The 25,182-nt window shown below is 44.7% G+C and overlaps 1 protein-coding gene across 1 annotated transcript in view; it reads right to left on the bottom strand.

Annotated features, from left to right (window-relative positions):
* dcc (DCC netrin 1 receptor) overlaps positions 1 to 25,182 on the bottom strand; it is a 670,683-nt gene that overhangs the window by 604,214 nt on the left and 41,287 nt on the right. The gene's annotated exons all lie outside the window — the stretch shown is intronic.

A 25,182-nucleotide genomic window follows, 5' to 3' on the forward strand; every position in this document is an offset into this window, starting at 1 on the left:
GGAATAGGGTTCCATAGGGCTCTGGTCTAAAGTAGTGCACTATATAGGGAATAGGGTTCCATAGGGCTCTGGTCTAAAGTAGTGCACTATATAGGGAATAGGGTTCCATAGGGCTCTGGTCTAAAGTAGTGCACTATATAGGGAATAGGGTTCTATAGGGCTCTGGTCTAAAGTAGTGCACTATATAGGGAATAGGGTTCTATAGGGCTCTGGTCTAAAGTAGTGCACTATATAGGGAATAGGGTTCCATAGGGCTCTGGTCTAAAGTTCTATAGGGCTCTGCACTATATAGGGAATAGGGTTCCATAGGGCTCTGGTCTAAAGTAGTGCACTATATAGGGAATAGGGTTCCATAGGGCTCTGGTCTAAAGTAGTGCTCTATATAGGGAATAGGGTTCCATAGGGCTCTGGTCTAAAGTAGTGCACTATATAGGGAATAGGGTTCCATAGGGCTCTGGTCTAAAGTAGTGCACTATATAGGGAATAGGGTTCCATAGGGCTCTGGTCTAAAGTAGTGCACTATATAGGGAATAGGGTTCCATAGGGCTCTGGTCTAAAGTAGAATAGGGTTCCATAGGGCTCTGGTCTAAAGTAGTGCACTATATAGGGAATAGGGTTCCATAGGGCTCTGGTCTAAAGTAGTGCACTATATAGGGAATAGGGTTCCATAGGGCTCTGGTCTAAAGTAGTGCACTATATAGGGAATAGGGTTCCATAGGGCTCTGGTCTAAAGTAGTGCACTATATAGGGAATAGGGCTCTGGGTAGTCACTATATAGGGAATAGGGTCTAGGGTCTAAAGTAGTGCACTATATAGGGAATAGGGTTCCATAGGGCTCTGGTCTAAAGTAGTGCACTATATAGGGAATAGGGTTCCATAGGGCTCTGGTCTAAAGTAGTGCACTATATAGGAATAGGGTTCCATAGGGCTCTGGTCTAAAGTAGTGCACTATATAGGGAATAGGGTTCCATAGGGCTCTGGTCTAAAGTAGTGCACTATATAGGGAATAGGGTTCCATAGGGCTCTGGTCTAAAGTAGTGCACTATATAGGGAATAGGGTTCCATAGGGCTCTGGTCTAAAGTAGTGCACTATATAGGGAATAGGGTTCCATAGGGCTCTGGTCTAAAGTAGTGCACTATATAGGGAATAGGGTTCCATAGGGCTCTGGTCTAAAGTAGTGCACTATATAGGGAATAGGGTTCCATAGGGCTCTGGTCTAAAGTAGTGCACTATATAGGGAATAGGGTTCCATAGGGCTCTGGTCTAAAGTAGTGCACTATATAGGGAATAGGGTTCTATAGGGCTCTGGTCTAAAGTAGTGCACTATATAGGGAATAGGGTTCTATAGGGCTCTGGTCTAAAGTAGTGCACTATATAGGGAATAGGGTTCTATAGGGCTCTGGTCTAAAGTAGTGCACTATATAGGGAATAGGGTTCCATAGGGCTCTGGTCTAAAGTAGTGCACTATATAGGGAATAGGGTTCTATAGGGCTCTGGTCTAAAGTAGTGCACTATATAGGGAATAGGGTTCCATAGGGCTCTGGTCTAAAGTAGTGCTCTATATAGGGAATAGGGTTCTATAGGGCTCTGGTCTAAAGTAGTGCACTATATAGGGAATAGGGTTCTATAGGGCTCTGGTCAACCGTAGTGCACTATATAGGGAATAGGGTTCTATAGGGCTCTGGTCTAAAGTAGTGCACTATATAGGGAATAGGGTTCCATAGGGCTCTGGTCTAAAGTAGTGCACTATATAGGGAATAGGGTTCTATAGGGCTCTGGTCTAAAGTAGTGCACTATATAGGGAATAGGGTTCCATAGGGCTCTGGTCTAAAGTAGTGCACTATATAGGGAATAGGGTTCTATAGGGCTCTGGTCTAAAGTAGTGCACTATATAGGGAATAGGGTTCCATAGGGCTCTGGTCTAAAGTAGTGCACTATATAGGGAATAGGGTTCTATAGGCTTCTGGTCTAAAGTAGTGCACTATATAGGGAATAGGGTTCCATAGGGCTCTGGTCTAAAGTAGTGTACTATATAGGGAATAGGGTTCCATAGGGCTCTGGTCTAAAGTAGTGCACTATATAGGGAATAGGGTTCCATAGGGCTCTGGTCTAAAGTAGTGCACTATATAGGGAATAGGCTTCCATAGGGCTCTGGTCTAAAGTAGTGCACTACATAGGGAATAGGGTGTATATCCCAACTGCCCATATAGGTCCTTCTTTTTCTTTTTTATTCTGCCTGTAAATCGTTTTCTCTGAGACATGGATTGAGATGCTATTTCTCTCCTCATGGAGGCTTCCGCGTTCAAAGGAACAATTTGTGCACTGCAGGAGTTGTATTTACCAGGTTTTAAAGAACTAATTGGATACCTGAAAGACTCCAACAAGCGTCCAATTATTTCAGGCCCAGTGCCTTCCCTGAGTCGTAGCAGTGAAAGATTCAGTAGGTTGCTGGCACGACCCGACTGGCTACGAGTCCACTGTAGCTCTGTCGGACTTACTTTGACACCTTCTGGAAACAGAAGATGTTCTACAGAGAGGACGGGGTCCATCCAATCCATCTTGGAGCCTGGACTCGGTCCTCACATTTTAAGGCTGTGCTGAGACTTATCTGAGCATAGTATGCTTATTTTAGAGACTCGGTCCTCACATTTTAAGGCTGTGCTGAGACTTATCTGAGCATAGTATGCTTGTTTTAGAGACTCGGTCCTCACATTTTAAGGCTGTGCTGAGACTTATCTGAGCATAGTATGCTTGTTTTAGAGACTCTGTCCTCACATTTTAAGGCTGTGCTGAGACTTATCTGAGCATAGTATGCTTGTTTTAGAGACTCGGTCCTCACATTTTAAGGCTGTGCTGAGACATTTATCAACACCACAAGTGCCGCTCAGATAATCCCAACCATAAATGATCAGCATTATCATCATACCGCAGGTCCACTGTCACAACTTCCACCGAAGGTAACTCCCCTTCCTGTTCGGGCGGCGCTCGGCAGTCGTCGTCACCGGTCCCTTTTTCCTTTTCTGTTTCTTATGTCTGTATTTATTTCACCTGTTCCTTGTTTGAGATTTGTTTTAGGGCTATTTAAGCCGGTTACGCCCACCTGTTTTTGTGAAGGGGCTTGTTTTCTGTTTTGTCTGTGGATGGTTGTGTGTAGTATGTTCTCGGACCGTTTTGGTGTCCCGTTTGGGGGTCGGTCATATTTGGTTCGCCTGTTGTGTTGCCGTTGACCACCGGCTCTCTGTGTCTGTCCCGTTTGGGTGTCGGTCATATTTACATTTACATTTAAGTCATTTAGCAGACGCTCTTATCCAGAGCGACTTACAAATTGGTGCATTCACCTTATGACATCCAGTGGGACAGTCACTTAACAATAGTGCATCTAAAACTTAGGGGGGGTGGGGTGAGAGGGATTACTTAACCTATCCTAGGTATTCCTTAAAGAGGTGGGGTTTCAGGTGTCTCCGGAAGGTGGTGATTGACTCCGCTGTCCTGGCGTCGTGAGGGAGTTTGTTCCACCATTGGGGGGCCAGGGCAGCGAACAGTTTTGACTGGGCTGAGCGGGAGCTGTACTTCCTCAGTGGTAGGGAGGCGAGCAGGCCAGAGGTGGATGAACGCAGTGCCCTTGTTTGGGTGTAGGGCCTGATCAGAGCCTGGAGGTACTGAGGTGCCGTTCCCCTCACAGCTCCGTAGGCAAGCACCATGGTCTTGTAGCGGATGCGAGCTTCAACTGGAAGCCAGTGGAGAGAACGGAGGAGCGGGGTGACGTGAGAGAACTTGGGAAGGTTGAACACCAGACGGGCTGCGGCGTTCTGGATGAGTTGAAGGGGTTTAATGGCACAGGCAGGGAGCCCAGCCAACAGCGAGTTGCAGTAATCCAGACGGGAGATGACAAGTGCCTGGATTAGGACCTGCGCCGCTTCCTGTGTGAGGCAGGGTCGTACTCTGCGGATGTTGTAGAGCATGAACCTACAGGAACGGGCCACCGCCTTGATGTTAGTTGAGAACGACAGGGTGTTGTCCAGGATCACGCCAAGGTTCTTGGCGCTCTGGGAGGAGGACACAATATTTGACCCCTCATATTTGGGGGTCTTTCCCGTTTGGGGGTCGGTCCCGTTTGGGGGTCGGTCCCGTTTGGGGGTCGGTCATATTTGGGGGTCCGTCATATTTGGTTCGTCTGTTGTGTTGGCGTTGACCACTTACCCGTTTACCGAAATAAAGTTGGGTTTTCTATGAATCCTCTGCCCTCTGTGTCTGACTCCGCACCCACCACTCCATAGTGTGCCGCCCACGTCCCCGTTCGAGGCCAGTTCCAGACAATCTTGCATCTGCTGTATATCAATTCAAATCAATCCCATGGTATTTTCATTACAAGTTGTTACCTACTGATCATAGTATGCTTTTATGAGAGACTCCATTTGATAAGATCTGAAAACCCACAGCTGCAGTATTGGACTGATTCATGTAAATGCTATAAGTTTGATTTACATTACATCATTACATTTAAGTCATTTAGCAGACGCTCTTATCCAGAGCGACTTACAAAATGGTGCATTCACCTTAAAAGATTGATTTCATTATCATCCGGGTTTCCCAATCCAACATGGACATTCTGGTCATTTCTGAAATTTGGTTGAATAATTCCGTGATGGACTCCGATCTGTCACTGTCTGGATTAGGTGTTTACAGATGAGACAGAATCGGCAGAGTTGTGGTTGTTGCCATATTTATAAATATTTTTTGTAGCTCTAGCTGCCTCTGTCTCTAAGCAGTTTGACTGTCTGGTTCTTAATGTGGGCCTTGGTCATAATAACCAGCTGTGCTGCCTCTGTCTCTAAGCAGTTTGACTGTCTCGTTCTTAGTGTGGGCCTTGGTCATAATAACCAGCTGTGCGGCCTCTGTCTTTTAGCCGTTTGACTGTCTGGTTCTTAATGTGGACCTTGGTCAGCTGACACTAGTGCGCGTGTATATCACCGCCCCTCAGCTCCCTCTTGGGCCCCTTAACAATTTATCTGAATTACTATCTAAGTTTGGTCAATCTGAGCTACTAAGTACGGGAAAATGTTATATTGATTCAGAGGACGCCAGTGTCGAGATACGCTGAAAGATATTTGCTCTGAGCTAAACCTGTCTCAGCGGACAACTGAGCCTACACGGCCTAATCCGAAAGATCCATCAAGATCTACCAACGATTGATCTCATTTTGACGAATACTAAAGATGTTACTGGTGTTTGTTTTTTTCCCCACAGGATTTTAGTGACCACTGCCCAGGTTTACATGTCAGAGATGTGAGACTAACAGGAACTAACATACATGATGTATGTAATACATGTATCACTAGCCACTTTAACTATGCCACTTTGTTTACTTACTCGTCTCATACGTATATACTGTACTCTATATCATCTACTGCATCCTTATGTAATACATGTATCACTAGCCACTTTAACTATGCCACTTTGTTTACTTACTCGTCTCATACGTATATACTGTACTCTATATCATCTACTGCATCCATATGTAATACATGTATCACTAGCCACTTTAACTATGCCACTTTGTTTACATACTCATCTCATATGTATATACTGTACTCGATACCATCTACTGTATGCTGCTCTGTACCATCACTCATTCATACATCCTTATGTACATATTCTTTATCCCCTTACACTGTGTATAAGACAGTAGTTTTGGAGTTGTTAGTTAGATTACTTGTTGGTTATCACTGCATTGCCGGAACTAGAAGCACAAGCATTTCGCTACACTCGCATTAACATCTGCTAACCATGTGTATGTGACAAATAACATTTGATTTGATTTGATTTTAACAGGAACTCTGAACACTTTAGTGAACTAGCTTTTTTTTATATATTAGTGACCTTGGTTTGTATTTCAGATAATCCCTGAACCTGACTAACTTTAAGCTTTTTTTTGTTTCTGTAAATGTCTTCAACGCTATTGTAGATAGTCATGCTCCCTTGAAAGCTCTTGAGAGTTGAAGGTAGATCGAATGCCTGATTCATAAGAGAGAAATGTTGCCTGGGTCAAAGCCAGGAACACAAGCTTAGACCCGGATTGGCAATCTTTTAAGCAACCGAGGAATCAACGTATAAGACAAATCAGAAAGGCTAAATCTGATTATTACGTAATGACTTTTTCTGTTTGTGAGAGGAATCAGCAAAAAAAATCTGGAAGATTGTCAAATCTCTGAAGGGTTCTACTTCTTCCTCACTGCCACAACAAATGAATTCAGACTCTGGCCCCAATACAGACCAAAAAAAACAAATAACATCAATGATGCATTTAATCGCCATTTTATTTCAGCGGGCTATCTTTTTGAAAGAGCGTCTTTAAGGCATACTATCTCTAAGAGTGGGCAAAATGCTGATTCAAAGCATTTTCTCAGATTGAAAACGGTAGCCCTCGATGCCTTACTTGCTGTAGATAGGAAGCAAGCCACAGGGGCTGACCAATTGGAGCCGGGTCTGCTCAAATGTGCCCGCCCCCCTCATTGCCGACTCAGGAACGCATATCTTAAATGTAATATTGTTATCAGGAAATATAAGCTATGTGCTGCCACTCCATAAGGGGGGGGTGGTAGTGATATTGATCATTATGGTCCTATCTCCTGTCTAGCCAAGATTCTCCAAACTTTGCTAAATAAGCAATTTAGCTTTTTCTTTTTATCCGAACATGCTATTTTCAATGTCAATTAATCAGGGTTTAGGCAAGGGCACAGCACTATCACCGCAACCCCATTATTTGTTGATGAAATTTGTCAAATGCTTTAGACACTAAAATGAAATGTTCTGCTTTGTTTGTAGACCTGTCAAAAGGATTTAGGCCTGACCATCCAATCAGGGTTTAGGCCTGACCATCCAATCAGGGTTTAGGCCTGACCATCCAATCAGGGTTTAGGCCTGACCATCCAATCAGGGTTTAGGCCTGACCATCCAATCAGGGTTTAGGCCTGACCATCCAATCAGGGTTTAGGCCTGACCATCCAATCAGGGTTTATTTGTAGACCTGCCAAAAGGATTTTGATACCGTTGATCGTGTCATTTTATTGAACAAGTTGTCCTCGATAGGTCTGAGTTCTGACGCCTGTTCTTGGTTTCATGATTCTCTTAGTGACAGAACTCAGGCCGTCGTGATTGATGGGGTTAAGTATGAATTTCTTGAAGTACATCAAGGTGTACCACAGGGATCCATTTTGGGACCTCTTCTCTTCATTGGTCAACCTGTTTAAAATGTTTAATGCAGTTGATACTACAGTGTACTCAATTGCACCGACTGCTGACCTGGCTTTGGCAAGGCTACAGTCTGATTTTACAGCTGTACAGGAAGCCCGTACTGATTTAAACTCACATTGTTTCCAAGTGCTCGTAAGATTGTCTCAGATGGATTACATGTTCACTCATCAGATGGTTCTGTAATCCAACAAGTCCCTGAATACAAATACCTAAGGTATTTGGATTGACAATTAATTAATGTGTAAAAGCATACAAATGAGTTTGTTAAGAAGCAAAGATTGAAAGTGGGCTTTTTTTGTATAGAAACAGATGTTGCCCCTCTCTGGTCAACAGGAAGCAGATTGTGTAGTCAACTTTTCTACCCGTTGTTGATTATGGTGATACTATCTATCAACAATTATACGTGTTGTTGATTACGGGGATACTATTGTTAGGTTCTAATAATATAATATAATATAATATAATATAATATAATATAATATAATATAATAATAATATATAATAATATAATAATATAATATAATAATAATAAATATAATATATGCCATTTAGCAGACGCTTTTATCCAAAGCAACTTACAGTCATGTGTGCATACATTCTACGTATGGGTGGTCCCAGGGATCGAACCCACTACCCTGGCGTTACAAGCGCCATGCTCTACCAACTGAGCTACAGAAGGACCTTCTAACTGTGAGTAGATAACTCACGGACACTAGAGAAGCTCAACCAAGTGGTATTCATACCCTGCTTTGGGTGGAGTCTCCTCCTCATCTCTAAAATTACATCATTCTTGCTAAGCAGAGTGATATGAGCTTTCAACAGTTTCTCCCCTTACCAGTAATGTCACATGCGATTGTTTTCCTTGCCCTCAGCCCCTCCTGCTTCATAATGCCCCCCCCCCTCGTGTATCTTAGGTAACTAATGTTCCTATACTTCTGAATATAACTACGTTTCAAGTTTAACCCCGAATCCAACACTATTTATCAACAGTTCTACCCTGTTCTTAAATGTGGTGATACTATAAATCATTATTATAATATATGGCTTCTAAGTAGGAGACTACTTAGAAGACTACTTAGGAGACTACTTAGGAGACTACTTAGGAGACTACTTTGGTGTCTACAGAGTTAGGTAACTTAGGAGACTACTTTGGTGTCTACAGAGTTAGGTAACTTAGGAGACTACTTTGGTGTCTACAGAGTTGGGTAAATCGGCCTTTAATTAATTTCCTTACACCCTATGCTTGGGAATAATCTCCCCAAAAGATGTTTCGATTGAATGCTTTGGTGTCCCTAGGACAATTCAGACAGCAAAATATTTTTATAATGAAGGTGTTTGTTTTTAATTGACTGTGTTTTTGTATCTATTTGTATCTATGTTTTTGTTTACCTCTATTGCATGCTGTATATGCTTGCTTTTGTATATATTACTTCCCTTTTGAAACTAAGGTAAAAATAAATTAATGAATAATAATACTAATAATACTAATAAATAAGTGCAGGGAATGTGGTCCCATTTGGGATGAACTAATCCTTCTGTCAGCTTTGTTTCCAGAGGAGATCAGTGTTTCAACTGGGTATTAGATGTGCAGATTGCAGGTGATTTAAATTCTCATCAAATTGATTAAATAAAGCTGACGTGAAGTCAACGTGTTTTCTGTCCAATTACTGCATCAAGATAGAGGCTGGTTCGCCATTCAGAGGGAAAACAATAAACAAAGTAAACAAGTTTACCAGTTTACCCCCACTCCCCCAGTTTACCCCCACTCCCCCAGTTTACCCCCACCAGCACCCCACTCCCCCAGTTTACCCCCACCAGCACCCCACTCCCCCAGTTTACCTCCACCAGCACCACACTCCCCAGTTTACCCCCACCAGTACCCCAGTACCCCACTCCCCCAGTTTACCCCCACCAGCACCCCACTCCCCCAGTTTACCCCCACCAGCACCCCACTCCCCCAGTTTACCTCCACCAGCACCACACTCCCCAGTTTACCCCCACCAGCACCCCACTCCCCAGTTTACCCCCACCAGCACCTAACTCCCCCAGTTTACCCCCACCAGCACCCCACTCCCCCAGTTTACCCCACTCCCCCAGTTTACCCCCACTCCCCCAGTTTACCCCCACTCCCCCAGTTTACAGCCACCAGAACCCCACTCCCCCAGTTTACCCCACCAGCACCTCACTCCCCCAGTTTACAGCCACCAGAACCCCACTCCCCCAGTTTACCCCACCAGCACCCCACTCCCCCAGTTTACCCCCACCAGCACCCCACTCCCCCAGTTTACCCCCACCATCACCCCACTCCCCAGTTTACCCCCACCAGCACCCCACTCCCCAGTTTACCCCCACCAGCACCCCACTCCCCCAGTTTACCCCCACCAGCACTCCACTCCCCCAGTTTACCCCCACCAGCACCACACTCCCCAATTTACCCCCACCAGTACCCCAGCACCCCTCTCCCCCAGTTTACCCCCACCAGCACCCCACTCCCCCAGTTTACCCCCACCAGCACCCCACTCCCCCAGTTTACCCCCACCAGTACCCCACTCCCCCAGTTTACAGCCACCAGCACCCCACTCCCCCAGTTTACCCCCACCAGCACCCCACTCCCCAGTTTACCCCCACCAGCACCCCACTCCCCAGTTTACCTCCACCAGCACCACACTCCCCAGTTTACCCCCACCAGTACCCCAGTACCCCACTCCCCCAGTTTACCCCCACCAGCACCCCACTCCCCAGTTTACCCCCACCATCACCCCACTCCCCAGTTTACCCCCACCAGCACCCCACTCCCCAGTTTACCGCCACCAGCACCCCATTCCCCCAGTTTACCCCCACCAGCACCCCACTCCCCCAGTTTACCCCCACCAGCACCACACTCCCCAATTTACCCCCACCAGTACCCCAGTACCCCACTCCCCCAGTTTACCCCCACCAGCACCCCACTCCCCCAGTTTACCCCCACCAGCACCCCACTCCCATAGTTTACCCCCACCATCACCCCACTCCCCCAGTTTACAGCCACCAGCACCCCACTCCCCCAGTTTACCCCCACCAGCACCCCACTCCCCCAGTTTACCCCCACCAGCACCCCACTCCCCCAGTTTACCCCCACCAGCACCACACTCCCCAGTTTACCCCCACCACTACCCCAGTACCCCACTCCCCCAGTTTACCCCCACCAGCACCCCACTCCCCAGTTTACCCCCACCAGCACCTCACTCCCCCCCCCAGTTTACCCCCACCAGCACCCCACTCCCCCAGTTTACCCCACCAGCACCCCACTCCCCCTGTTTACAGCCACCAGCACCCCACTCCCCCAGTTTACCCCCACCAGCACCCCACTCCTACAGTTTACCCCCACCAGCACCCCTCTCCCCCAGTTTACCCCCACCAGCACCCCACTCCCCCAGTTTACCCCCACCAGCACCCCACTCCCCCAGTTTACCCCCACCAGCACCCCACTCCCACAGTTTACCCCACCAGCACCCCACTCCCACAGTTTACCCCACTCCCACAGTTTACCCCACCATCACCCCACTCCCCCAGTTTACCCCCACCAGCACCCCACTCCCCCTGTTTACCCCAGAAGCACCCCACTCCCCCAGTTTACCCCCACCAGCACCCCACTCCCCCTGTTTACCCCAGAAGCACCCCACTCCCCCAGTTTACAGCCACCAGCACCCCACTCCCCCAGTCCTGGTGACAGTGATGAGCTAGCAACTGTCTGTAGAAGTCAGAACTGGAGGGTGGTGCTTATAGCAACAGCCTAACAGATGATAGGACACATGACAGGTGGACAGGTGGACAGGTGACAATGTGGACAGGTGGACATTAGGACAGGTAGACAGGTGGACATGTGGACAGGTAGATATGGCACTCTACAGAAAGTATTTTTCTGAAACAATTCTGTAATTGTATCTTTACACCAATGGAGGCTCCTCGGAGGAGGAAGAGGAGGACCATTCTCTAAATGTATCTTTACACCAATGGAGGCTCCTCCTCAGAGGAAGAGGAGGACCATTCTCTAATTGTATCTTTACACCAATGGAGGCTCCTCAGAGGAGGAAGAGGAGGACCATTCTCTAAATGAATCTTGACAAGTATTGACTGGTTAAGGGGGTGAGTGAGCCATGCATAATAACACTAATAAAGTCTTTCACATTAGAGCCGGTCAACCAGGTCACCGCCATAAGAAACACACATTTAGATTCCATAGTCTGGCATTACAAACATAACCCTGCTTTAAACTACCATTAGGGTTGATTGTACCTCACTCGTCACTTTGATGACCACCTCGCCTCCCCTGAAGCAAAAACCTTTATAGCCAATTATTTATGTCTTTTAACCATCACTTTAAGGTCAGAAATAGATTTTTCTTTGTGATACTTCCAGACCAGGGAAGCATTGTGTGTGTAATTTAATTCTGTTAGCTCCTAAATTATGTCCCGGCAAATCTCCACTCAGCCCCGGCTTTGTCAACCACTGTTAGGAGACAGTCTTCATTCAACAGTCAATTTATCAATAGCACAAGCTTGTCATCATAGACGCTGTAAGTGAAATTAATGGAACAGGATCTAACCAAATTAGGGCCCCCTCCTCCTGCCTACACAGACATGATAAATATACCCAGGATAATATGCATCACACTTAGGGTTGGAGAAACATAGACTTTCAGGGGATGATAAGCTACTCTAGCTTTTCTGAATATGACAGCAAACACTGACAAACATTACACTGGCACCGACACTGACCAACATTACACTGACCAACATTACACTGCCCAACATTACACTGACCAACATTACACACACTGACACTGACCAACATTACACTGGCACCGACACTGACCAACATTACACTGACCAACATTACACTGACCAACATTACACTGACCGACATTACACACACTGACGCTGACCAACATTACACTGACCAACATTACACTGACAAACATTACACTGGCACCGACACTGACCAACATTACACTGACCAACATTACACTGACCAACATTACACTGACCAACATTACACTGACCAACATTACACACACTGACACTGACCAACATTACACTGGCACCGACACTGACCAACATTACACTGACCAACATTACACTGACCAACATTACACTGACCAACATTACACACACTGACACTGACAAACATTACACTGGCACCGACACTGACCAACATTACACTGACCAACATTACACTGACCAACATTACGCTGACCAACATTACACACACTGACACTGACCAACATTACACTGACCAACATTACACTGACCAAAATTACACTGACCAACATTACACTGACCAACATTACACTGACCAACATTACACTGACCAACATTACACACACTGACGCTGACCAACATTACACTGACCAACATTACACACTGACACTGACCAACATTACACACTGACCAACATTACACTGACCAACATTACACTGACCAACATTACATACTGACACTGACCAACATTACACACTGACACTGACCAACATTACACACTGACACTGACCAACATTACACACTGACACCGACCAACATTACACTGACCAACATTACACTGACCGACATTACACTGACCAACATTACACTGACCAACATTACATACTGATACTGACCAACATTACACTGACCAACATTACACTGACCAACATTACACACACTGACGCTGACCAACATTACACTGACCAACATTACACTGACCAACATTACACTGACAAACATTACACTGGCACCGACACTGACCAACATTACACTGACCAACATTACACTGACCAACATTACACTGACCAACATTACACACACTGACACTGACCAACATTACACTGGCACCGACACTGACCAACATTACACTGACCAACATTACACTGACCAACATTACACACACTGACACTGACAAACATTACACTGGCACCGACACTGACCAACATTACACTGACCAACATTACACTGACCAACATTACACTGACCAACATTACACTGACCAAAATTACACTGACCAACATTACACTGACCAACATTAAACACACTGACACTGACCAACATTACACTGACCAACATTACACTGACCAACATTACACTGACCAAAATTACACTGACCAACATTACACTGACCAACATTACACACACTGACACTGACCAACATTACACTGACCAACATTACACACACTGACGCTGACCAACATTACACTGACCAACATTACACACACTGACACTGACCAACATTACACTGACCAACATTACACTGACCAGCATTACATACTGACAATGACCAACATTACACTGGCCAACATTACACACACTGACACTGACCAACATTACACACACTGACACTGACCAACATTACACTGACCAACATTACACACACTGACACTGACCAACATTACACACTGACACTGACCAACATTACACACTGACACTGACCAACATTACACTGACCAACATGACACTGACCAACATTACATACTGACACTGACCAACATTACACTGACCAACATTACATACTGACACTGACCAACATTACACTGACCAACATTACACTGACCAACATTACACCGACCAACATTACATACTGACACTGACCAACATTACACTGACCAACATTACACACTGACACTGACCAACATTACACTGACCAACATTACACACACTGACACTGACCAACATTACACTGACCAACATTACACACACTGACACTGACCAACAGTACACTGACCAACATTACACTGACCAACATTACATACTGACACTGACCAACATTACACTGACCAACATTACACACTGACACTGACCAACATTACACTGACCAACATTACACTGACCAACATTACACACTGACACTGACCAACATTACACTGACCAACATTACACACACTGACACTGACCAACATTACACACACTGACACTGACCAACATTACACTGACCAACATTACACACATTGACACTGACCAACATTACACTGACCAACATTACACTGACCAACATTACATACTGACACTGACCAACATTACACTGACCAACATTACACACTGACACTGACCAACATTACACTGACCAACATTACACTGACCAACATTACACTGACCAACATTACATACTAACACTGACCAACATTACACTGACCAACATTACACACACTGACACTGACCAACATTACACACTGACACTGACCAACATTACACTGACCAACATTACACTGACCAACATTACACACTGACACTGACCAACATTACACACTGACACTGACCAACATTACACACTGACACTGACCAACATTACACTGACCAATATTACACTGGCCAACATTACACTGACCAACATTACACTGACCAACATTACACACTGACCAACATTGCACTGACACTGACCAACATTACACTGACCAAAATTACATACTGACAGTCACCAACACTACACACTGACAGTCACCAACATTACACACTGACACTGACCAACATTACACACTGACACTGACCAACATTACACACTGACACCGACCAACATTACACTGACCAACATTACACTGACCGACATTACATACTGACACTGACCAACATTACACTGACCAACATTACATACTGATACTGTCCAACATTACACTGACCAACATTACACTGACCAACATTACACTGACAAACATTACACTGGCACCGACACTGACCAACATTACACTGACCAACATTACACTGACCAACATTACACACACTGACACTGACCAACATTACACTGGCACCGACACTGACCAACATTACACTGACCAACATTACACTGACCAACATTACACTGACCAACATTACACACACTGACACTGACAAACATTACACTGGCACTGACACTGACCAACATTACACTGACCAACATTACACTGACCAACATTACGCTGACCAACATTACACTGACCAAAATTACACTGACCAACATTACACTGACCAACATTACACACACTGACACTGACCAACATTACACTGACCAACATTACACTGACCAACATTACACTGACCAAAATTACACTGACCAACATTACACTGACCAACATTACATACTGACAATGACCAACATTACACTGGCCAACATTACACACACTGACACTGACCAACATTACACACACTGACACTGACCAACATTACACTGACCAACATTACACACACTGACACTGACCAACATTACACACTGACACTGACCAACATTACACACTGACACTGACCAACATTACACTGACCAACATTACACTGACCAACATTACATACTGACACTGACCAACATTACACTGACCAACATTACATACTGACACTGACCAACATTACACTGACCAACATTACACTGACCAACATTACACTGACCAACATTACATACTGACACTGACCAACATTACACTGACCAACATTACACACTGACACTGACCAACATTACACTGCCCAACATTACACACACTGACACTGACCAACATTAAACACACTGACACTGACCAACATTACACTGACCAACATTACACACACTGACACTGACCAACAGTACACTGACCAACATTACACTGACCAACATTACATACTGACACTGACCAACATTACACTGACCAACATTACACACTGACACTGACCAACATTACACTGACCAACATTACACTGACCAACATTACACACTGACACTGACCAACATTACACTGACCAACATTACACACACTGACACTGACCAACATTACACACACTGACACTGACCAACATTACACTGACCAACATTACACACATTGACACTGACCAACATTACACTGACCAACATTACACTGACCAACATTACATACTGACACTGACCAACATTACACTGACCAACATTACACACTGACACTGACCAACATTACACTGACCAACATTACACTGACCAACATTACACTGACCAACATTACATACTAACACTGACCAACATTACACTGACCAACATTACACACACTGACACTGACCAACATTACACACTGACACTGACCAACATTACACTGACCAACATTACACTGACCAACATTACACACTGACACTGACCAACATTACACACTGACACTGACCAACATTACACACTGACACTGACCAACATTACACTGACCAATATTACACTGGCCAACATTACACTGACCAACATTACACTGACCAACATTACACACTGACCAACATTGCACTGACACTGACCAACATTACACTGACCAACATTACACACTGACACTGACCAACATTACACACTGACCAACATTACACACTGACACTGACCAACATTACACACTGACCAACATTACACACTGACAGTCACCAACATTACACACTGACCAACATTACACACTGACAGTCACCAACATTACACACTGACAGTCACCAACATTACACTGACCAACATTACATACTGACAGTCACCAACACTACACACTGACAGTCACCAACATTACATACTGACAGTCACCAACATTACATACTGACAGTCACCAACATTACACACTGACAGTCACCAACATTACATACTGACAGTCACCAACATTACATACTGACAGTCACCAACATTACACACTGACAGTCACCAACATTACATACTGACAGTCACCACATTACATACTGACAGTCACCAACATTACATACTGACAGTCACCAACATTACATACTGACAGTCACCAACATTACACACTGACAGTCACCAACATTACATACTGGCAGTCACCAACATTACATACTGACAGTCACCAACATTACACACTGACAGTCACCAACATTACACACTGACAGTCACCAACATTACATACTGACAGTCACCAACATTACATACTGACAGTCACCAACATTACACACTGACAGTCAGCAACATTACACACTGACAGTCACCAACATTACATACTGACAGTCACCAACATTACATACTGACAGTCACCACATTACATACTGACAGTCACCAACATTACATACTGACAGTCACCAACATTACACACTGACAGTCACCAACATTACATACTGACAGTCACCAACATTACATACTGACAGTCACCAACATTACACACTGACAGTCACCAACATTACACACTGACAGTCACCAACATTACATACTGACAGTCACCAACATTACATACTGACAGTCACCAACATTACACACTGACAGTCAGCAACATTACACACTGACAGTCACCAACATTACATACTGACAGTCACCAACATTACATACTGACAGTCACCACATTACATACTGACAGTCACCAACATTACATACTGCCAGTTACCAACATTACATACTGACAGTCACCAACATTACATACTGACAGTCACCAACATTACATACTGACAGTCACCATATTACATACTGACAGTCACCAACATTACACACTGACAGTCACCAACATTACATACTGACAGTCACCAACATTACATACTGACAGTCACCAACATTACATACTGACAGTCACCACATTACATACTGACAGTCACCAACATTACACACTGACAGTCACCAACATTACACACTGACAGTCACCAACATTACATACTGACAGTCACCACATTACATACTGACCAAAATTACACACTGACCGTCACCAACATTACATACTGACAGTCACCACCTTACATACTGACAGTCACCAACATTACATACTGACAGTCACCAACATTACACACTGACAGTCACCACATTACATACTGACAGTCACCAACATTACATACTGACAGTCACCAACATTACATACTGACAGTCACCAACATTACATACTGACAGTCACCAACACTACATACTGACAGTCACCAACATTACATACTGACAGTCACCACATTACATACTGACAGTCACCACATTACATACTGACAGTCACCAACATTACACACGGACAGTCACCAACATTACACACTGACAGTCACAACATTACACTGACAGTCACCAACATTACACACTGACAGTCACCACATTACATACTGACAGTCACCAACATTACACTGACCAACATTACATACTGACAGTCACCAACATTACATACTGACAGTCACCAACATTACATACTGACAGTCACCAACATTACATACTGACAGTCACCAACATTACACACTGACCAACATTACATACTGACCGTCACCAACATTACACACTGACAGTCACCAACATTACACACTGACCAACATTACATACTGACAGTCACCAACATTACACACGGACAGTCACCAACATTACACACTGACCAACATTACATACTGACAGTCACCAACATTACACACGGACAGTCACCAACACTACACACTGACATAGTTATTAATATGTTTTATTGAATTTAAAATAATAGCTGTGGAACTAATTACACACACAGTTCTATTGACATAAAATGTTTTTAAAATTAAATATTTGACACACGTAGTCATTGTTCATGTTCATGTATATAGTAATTAATATCCAACCTGTCCTCACCTGGGATTTGGACTCACAATCTCTTGATTTCACGGTTTACCGATCATCCTGCAATGCCACCATGAGACAAGTTGAGCAAACACATCATTTTAAATTGATAATTAGTTGTAACCACTATATATATATATATTTTTTTTTTTACAGTGTAGGTTTTTCAGGAAAATAGCCTAGTCGCACCAGTAAGGTCCCATAAAATCTGCGTTGCCGGAATCACGGACTCCAGACATTAAAACGGAATCGAACAAATTTATTGAATTTAGTAGGAAACCAACTAAATCTATTGAACAGAGTTGATCACGAGACATGAACAGCAACGTTCTGGGCACAGGAAAGGGAAAGTGAAAGGGGGATACCTAGTCAGTTGTCCAACTGAATGTATTCAAAGGAAATGCGTCTTCCGCATTTACCCCAACCCCTACTGAATCAGAGCCCCTGTCTGTGAGAGTTGCGGTGCTCCTATGTCTAGTCTACACTCTGTGTAGCCGTTAGCGATAATGCGAATGATAACCGTTAGCAGGTAGGTGGAAAGGCTTTCCCAGGAACCTTCGAAAAATAAATGCTAACTACAAAGTAGCCTATGTCCTACCTGACAGAATGATGTCATGATTATCTGCCTTAATCCACTGGCCATTTGCTTAGCAAACTCTGCAATCACATGAGCACCACAGAAACACTGGTAACCAAACCAGGGTCTCTAGCTGATACACACCACAGAAACACTGGTAACCAAACCAGGGTCTCTAGCTGATACACACTACAGAAACACTGGTAACAAACCAGGGTCTCTAGCTGATACACACTACAGAAACACTGGTAACCAAACCAGGGTCTCTAGCTGATACACACTACAGAAACACTGGTAACCAAACCAGGGTCTCTAGCTGATACACACTACAGAAACACTGGTAACCAAACCAGGGTCTCTAGCTGATACACACTACAGAAACACTGGTAACCAAACCAGGGTCTCTAGCTGATACACACTACAGAAACACTGGTAACCAAACCAGGGTCTCTAGCTGATACACACACAGAAACACTGCTGATACACACTACAGAAACACTGGTAACAGAAACAAACCAGGGTCTCTAGCTGATACACACTACAGAAACACTGGTAACCAAACCAGGGTCTCTAGCTGATACACACTACAGAAACACTGGTAACCAAACCAGGGTCTCTAGCTGATACACACCACAGAAACACTGGTAACCAAACCAGGGTCTCTAGCTGATACACACTACAGAAACACTGGTAACCAAACCAGGGTCTCTAGCTGATACACACTACAGAAACACTGGTAACCAAACCAGGGTCTCTAGCTGATACACACTACAGAAACACTGGTAACCAAACCAGGGTCTCTAGCTGATACACACTACAGAAACACTGGTAACCAAACCAGGGTCTCTAGCTGATACACACTACAGAAACACTGGTAACCAAACCAGGGTCTCTAGCTGATACACACTACAGAAACACTGGTAACCAAACCAGGGTCTCTAGCTGATACACACTACAGAAACACTGGTAACCAAACCAGGGGATAACCAGAAAACCAAACCAGGGTCTCTAGCTGATACACACTAACCAAACCAGATACACACTACAGAAACACTGGTAACCAAACCAGGGTCTCTAGCTGATACACACCACAGAAACACTGGTAACCAAACCAGGGTCTCTAGCTGACAAGGGAAACTACAGTGGTTCTTCCTGTAAACATGTTAAGTTTATGGTGGTAGATGGTGGGAAATTGTGGCAAATTGCATCATTCTGGCAACAATGGCCGACACTTAAATAACGACCCCGTAACCTGTGGTGTGGTACGTCGCAACTTTGAAAAGAAAGAACCCACAATTCTATCATTTTTGTCGATTTTTTCCCAGGCCACAAAAGTGGACTCCTGGTGTGGTTTTGGGAGGATAAAAAAAGAGAACAGTGATTTTTCTATGGCCCCCTCCATCAGACAGCATTGAAGGAGAGCTGAGTGGTAGGACTGTAGAGTTTGTCCAACCTGCTATTACTAGCAGATATATCAGAGAGAGAGGAGAGAGAGCATAGTTTCTCTTCTGCACACACAATACTGTATATACCAGGCTCTCTCTTTTTAATTTGTTTTTATTTCACCTTTATTTAACCAGGTAGGCCAGTTGAGAACAAGTTCTCATTTTCAACATGCAACCTGGGCCAAGATAAAGCAACGCAGTTCAACAACAAACAACAACACAGGGTTACATGGAGTAAACAAACATACAGTCAATAACACCGACACAAACAACAACACAGAGTTACATGGAGTAAACAAACATACAGTCAATAACACAGACACAAACAACAACACAGAGTTACATGGAGTAAACAAACATACAGTCAATAACACCGACACAAACAACAACACAGAGTTACATGGAGTAAACAAACATACAGTCAATAACACCGACACAAACAACAACACAGAGTTACATGGAGTAAACAAACATACAGTCAATAACACCGACACAAACAACAACACAGAGTTACATGGAGTAAACAAACATACAGTCAATAACACAGACACAAACAACAACACAGAGTTACATGGAGTAAACAAACATACAGTCAATAACACAGACACAAACAACAACACAGAGTTACACAAACATGGAAAAAAGATGGAATTAACAATAAACAAGTCAATAAACAATAAACAAGTCAATGACACTGTAGAAAAAAGAAAGTTTATATACAGTGTGTGCAAAAGGCATGAGGAGGTAAGGCAATAAATAGGCCAATAGGAGCAAATAGTTACAATTTAACAGATTAACACTGGATTGATAAATGAGTAGATGATGATGTGAAAGTAGAGATACTGGTGAGCAAAATAGCAGAAAAATTAATAAAAAACAATATGGGGATGAGGTAGGTAGATTGGTTGGGATATTCTCTCTCTCTCTCACACACACACCCCTTTCTAACAAACACACACACACATACACACACAAACACACACACACACACACTATCTAATAACAGCAATTCTTAAACAAACACACCCCACCACCCTCCCATCCATGCACACAAGGGTGTTTTTAATTCTGTCCCAGGGGATGTTCCCTTCCAACCCAGTCTGTCTCCAGGCTGCAGTACTGTTTTTATTTTATTTCACCTTTCCATAACTCTGGTCAAAAGCAGTGCACTAGGGAAAAGGGTTCCATTTGTAACACAGGCTCCTGTCCCGTAGCTAGATGAGCTGCTACTGACTCCTACAGCTCCTGCCCCGTAGCTAGATGAGCTGCTACTGACTCCTACAGCTCCTGTCCCATAGCTAGATGAGCTGCTACTGACTCCTACAGCTCCTGCCCCGTAGCTAGATGAGCTGCTACTGACTCCTACAGCTCCTGTCCCATAGCTAGATGAGCTGCAACTGACTCCTACAGCTCCTGTCCCATAGCTAGATGAGCTGCTACTGACTCCTACAGCTCCTGCCCCATAGCTAGATGAGCTGCTACTGACTCCTACAGCTCCTGCCCCATAGCTAGATGAGCTGCTACTGACTCCTACAGCTCCTGTCCCGTAGCTAGATGAGCTGCTACTGACTCCTACAGCTCCTGTCCCGTAGCTAGATGAGCTGCTACTGACTCCTACAGCTCCTGTCCCGTAGCTAGATGAGCTGCTACTGACTCCTACAGCTCCTGCCCCGTAGCTAGATGAGCTGCTACTGACTCCTACAGCTCCTGCCCCGTAGCTAGATGAGCTGCTACTGACTCCTACAGCTCCTGCCCCGTAGCTAGATGAGCTGCTACTGACTCCTACAGCTCCTGTCCCATAGCAAGATGAGCTGCTACTGACTCCTACAGCTCCTGTCCCGTAGCTAGATGAGCTGCTACTGACTCCTACAGCTCCTGCCCCGTAGCTAGATGAGCTGCTACTGACTCCTACAGCTCCTGTCCCGTAGCTAGATGAGCTGCTACTGACTCCTACAGCTCCTGTCCCGTAGCTAGATGAGCTGCTACTGACTCCTACAGCTCCTGCCCCGTAGCTAGATGAGCTACTACTGACTCCTACAGCTCCTGTCCCGTAGCTAGATGAGCTGCTACTGACTCCTACAGCTCCTGTCCCATAGCTAGATGAGCTGCTATTGACTCCTACAGCTCCTGCCCCATAGCTAGATGAGCTGCTACTGACTCCTACAGCTCCTGCCCCGTAGCTAGATGAGCTGCTACTGACTCCTACAGCTCCTGTCCCCTATGTACAGACTCAGTGAGCATAGCCTTGCTATTGAGAAAGGCCGCCGTAGGCAGACATGGCTCTCAAGAGAAGACAGGCTATGTGCTCACTGCCCACAAAATGAGGTGGAAACTGAGCTGCACTTCCTAACCTCCTGCCCAATGTATGACCATATTAGAGAGACATATTTCCCTCAGATTACACAGATCCACAAAGAATTCGAAAACAAATCCAATTTTGATAAACTCCCATATCTAATGGGTGAAATTCCACAGTCTGCCATCACAGCAGCAAGATTTGTGACCTGTTGCCACGAGAAAAGGGCAACCAGTGAAGAACAAACACCATTGTAAATACAACCCATATTTATGCTTATTTATTTTATCTTGTGTCCTTTAACCATGTGTACATTGTAAAAACACTGTATATATATAATATGACATTTGTAAAGTCTTTATTGTTTTGAAACGTCTGTATGTGTAATGTTTACTGTTAAATTTAATTGTTTATTTCACTTTATATATTATCTACCTCACTTGCTTTGGCAATGTTAACACATGTTTCCCATGCCAATAAAGCCCTTGAATTGAATTGAATTGAATTGAATTGAGAGAGGCTGTTGACTTAGCGTCTACATCCTCACAGAAATTATTAGGAGGTCAAGATTTCAATGATGGACTGACTCATCTCCTCCTCTCTCCTCTCATTTCCTCTACTCTCCTCTCCTCTTCCCTCTCATTTCCTCTACTCTCCTCTCCTGATCCCCCCTCTCCTCTCCTATTTCTCTCTCTCATTTCCTCTCCTCTCCTCTTCCCTCTCTCATTTCCTCTCCTTTCCTCTTCCCTCTCTCATTTCCTCTCCTCTCCTCTTCCTCTTCCCCCCTCATTTCCTCTCCTCTCCTATTGGCCTCTCTCATTTCCTCTCTTCTCCTCTTCCCTCTCTCATTTCCTCTCCTCTTCCCTCTCTCATTTCCTCTCCTCTTCCCTCTCTCATTTCCTCTCCTCTCCTCTTCCTCTTCCACCCTCATTTCCTCTCCTCTCCTATTGGCCTCTCTCATTTCCTCTCCTCCTCTCTTCCCTCTCTCATTTCCTCTCATCTTCCTCTTCCCTCTTTCATTTCTTCTCCTCTTCCTCTTCCCCCATCATTTCCTCTCCTCTCCTCTTCCCTCTCTCATTTCCTCTCCTCCTCTCTTCCCTCTCTCATTTCCTCTCATCTTCCTCTTCCCTCTCTCATTTCCTCTCCTTTCCTCTTCCCTCTCTCATTTCCTCTCCTCTCCTCTTCCTCTTCCCCCCTCATTTCCTCTCCTCTCCTATTGGCCTCTCTCATTTCCTCTCCTCTCCTCTTCCCTCTCTCATTTCCTCTCCTCTTCCCTCTCTCATTTCCTCTCCTCTTCCCTCTCTCATTTCCTCTCCTCTCCTCTTCCTCTTCCACCCTCATTTCCTCTCCTCTCCTATTGGCCTCTCTCATTTCCTCTCCTCCTCTCTTCCCTCTCTCATTTCCTCTCATCTTCCTCTTCCCTCTTTCATTTCCTCTCCTCTTCCTCTTCCCTCTCTCATTTCCTCTCCTCTTCCCTCTCTCATTTCCTCTCCTCTCCTCTTCCTCTTCCACCCTCATTTCCTCTCCTCTCCTATTGGCCTCTCTCATTTCCTCTCCTCCTCTCTTCCCTCTCTCATTTCCTCTCATCTTCCTCTTCCCTCTTTCATTTCCTCTCCTCTCCTCTTCGCTCTCTCATTTCCTCTCCACTCTTGCCTCTCTCATTTCCTCTCCTCTCCCTCTTGCCTCTCTCATTTCCTCTCCTCTTCCTCTTCCCTCTCTCATTCACTCTACTCTCCTCTCCTATTGGCCTCTCTCATTTCCTCTCCTCTTCCTCTTGCCTCTCTCATTTCCTCTCCTCTTCCTCTTCCCTCTCTCATTTCCTCTACTCTCCTCTTCCCTCTCTCATTTCCTCTCCTCTCTTCTTCCTCTTCCCTCTCTCATTTCCTCTCATCTTCCTCTTCCCTCTCTCATTTCCTCTCCTCTCCTCTTCCTCTCCCCTCTCTCATTTCCTCTCCTCTCCTCTTCCCTCTCTCATTTCCTCTCCTCTCCTCTTCCCTCTCTCATTTCCTCTCCCCTTCCTCTTCCCTCTCTCATTTCCTCTCCTCTTCCTCTTCCCTCTCTCATTTCCTCTCCTCTCCTCTTCCCTCTCTCATTTCCTCTCCTCTCCTCTTCCCTCTCATTTCCTCTCCTCTCCTCTTGCCTCTCTCATTTCCTCTCCTCTTGCCTCTCTCATTTCCTCTCCTCTCCTCTTGCC

The sequence above is a fragment of the Oncorhynchus gorbuscha genome, linkage group LG16, assembly GCF_021184085.1.
Source record: "Oncorhynchus gorbuscha isolate QuinsamMale2020 ecotype Even-year linkage group LG16, OgorEven_v1.0, whole genome shotgun sequence".
Lineage (NCBI taxonomy): Eukaryota > Metazoa > Chordata > Actinopteri > Salmoniformes > Salmonidae > Oncorhynchus > Oncorhynchus gorbuscha.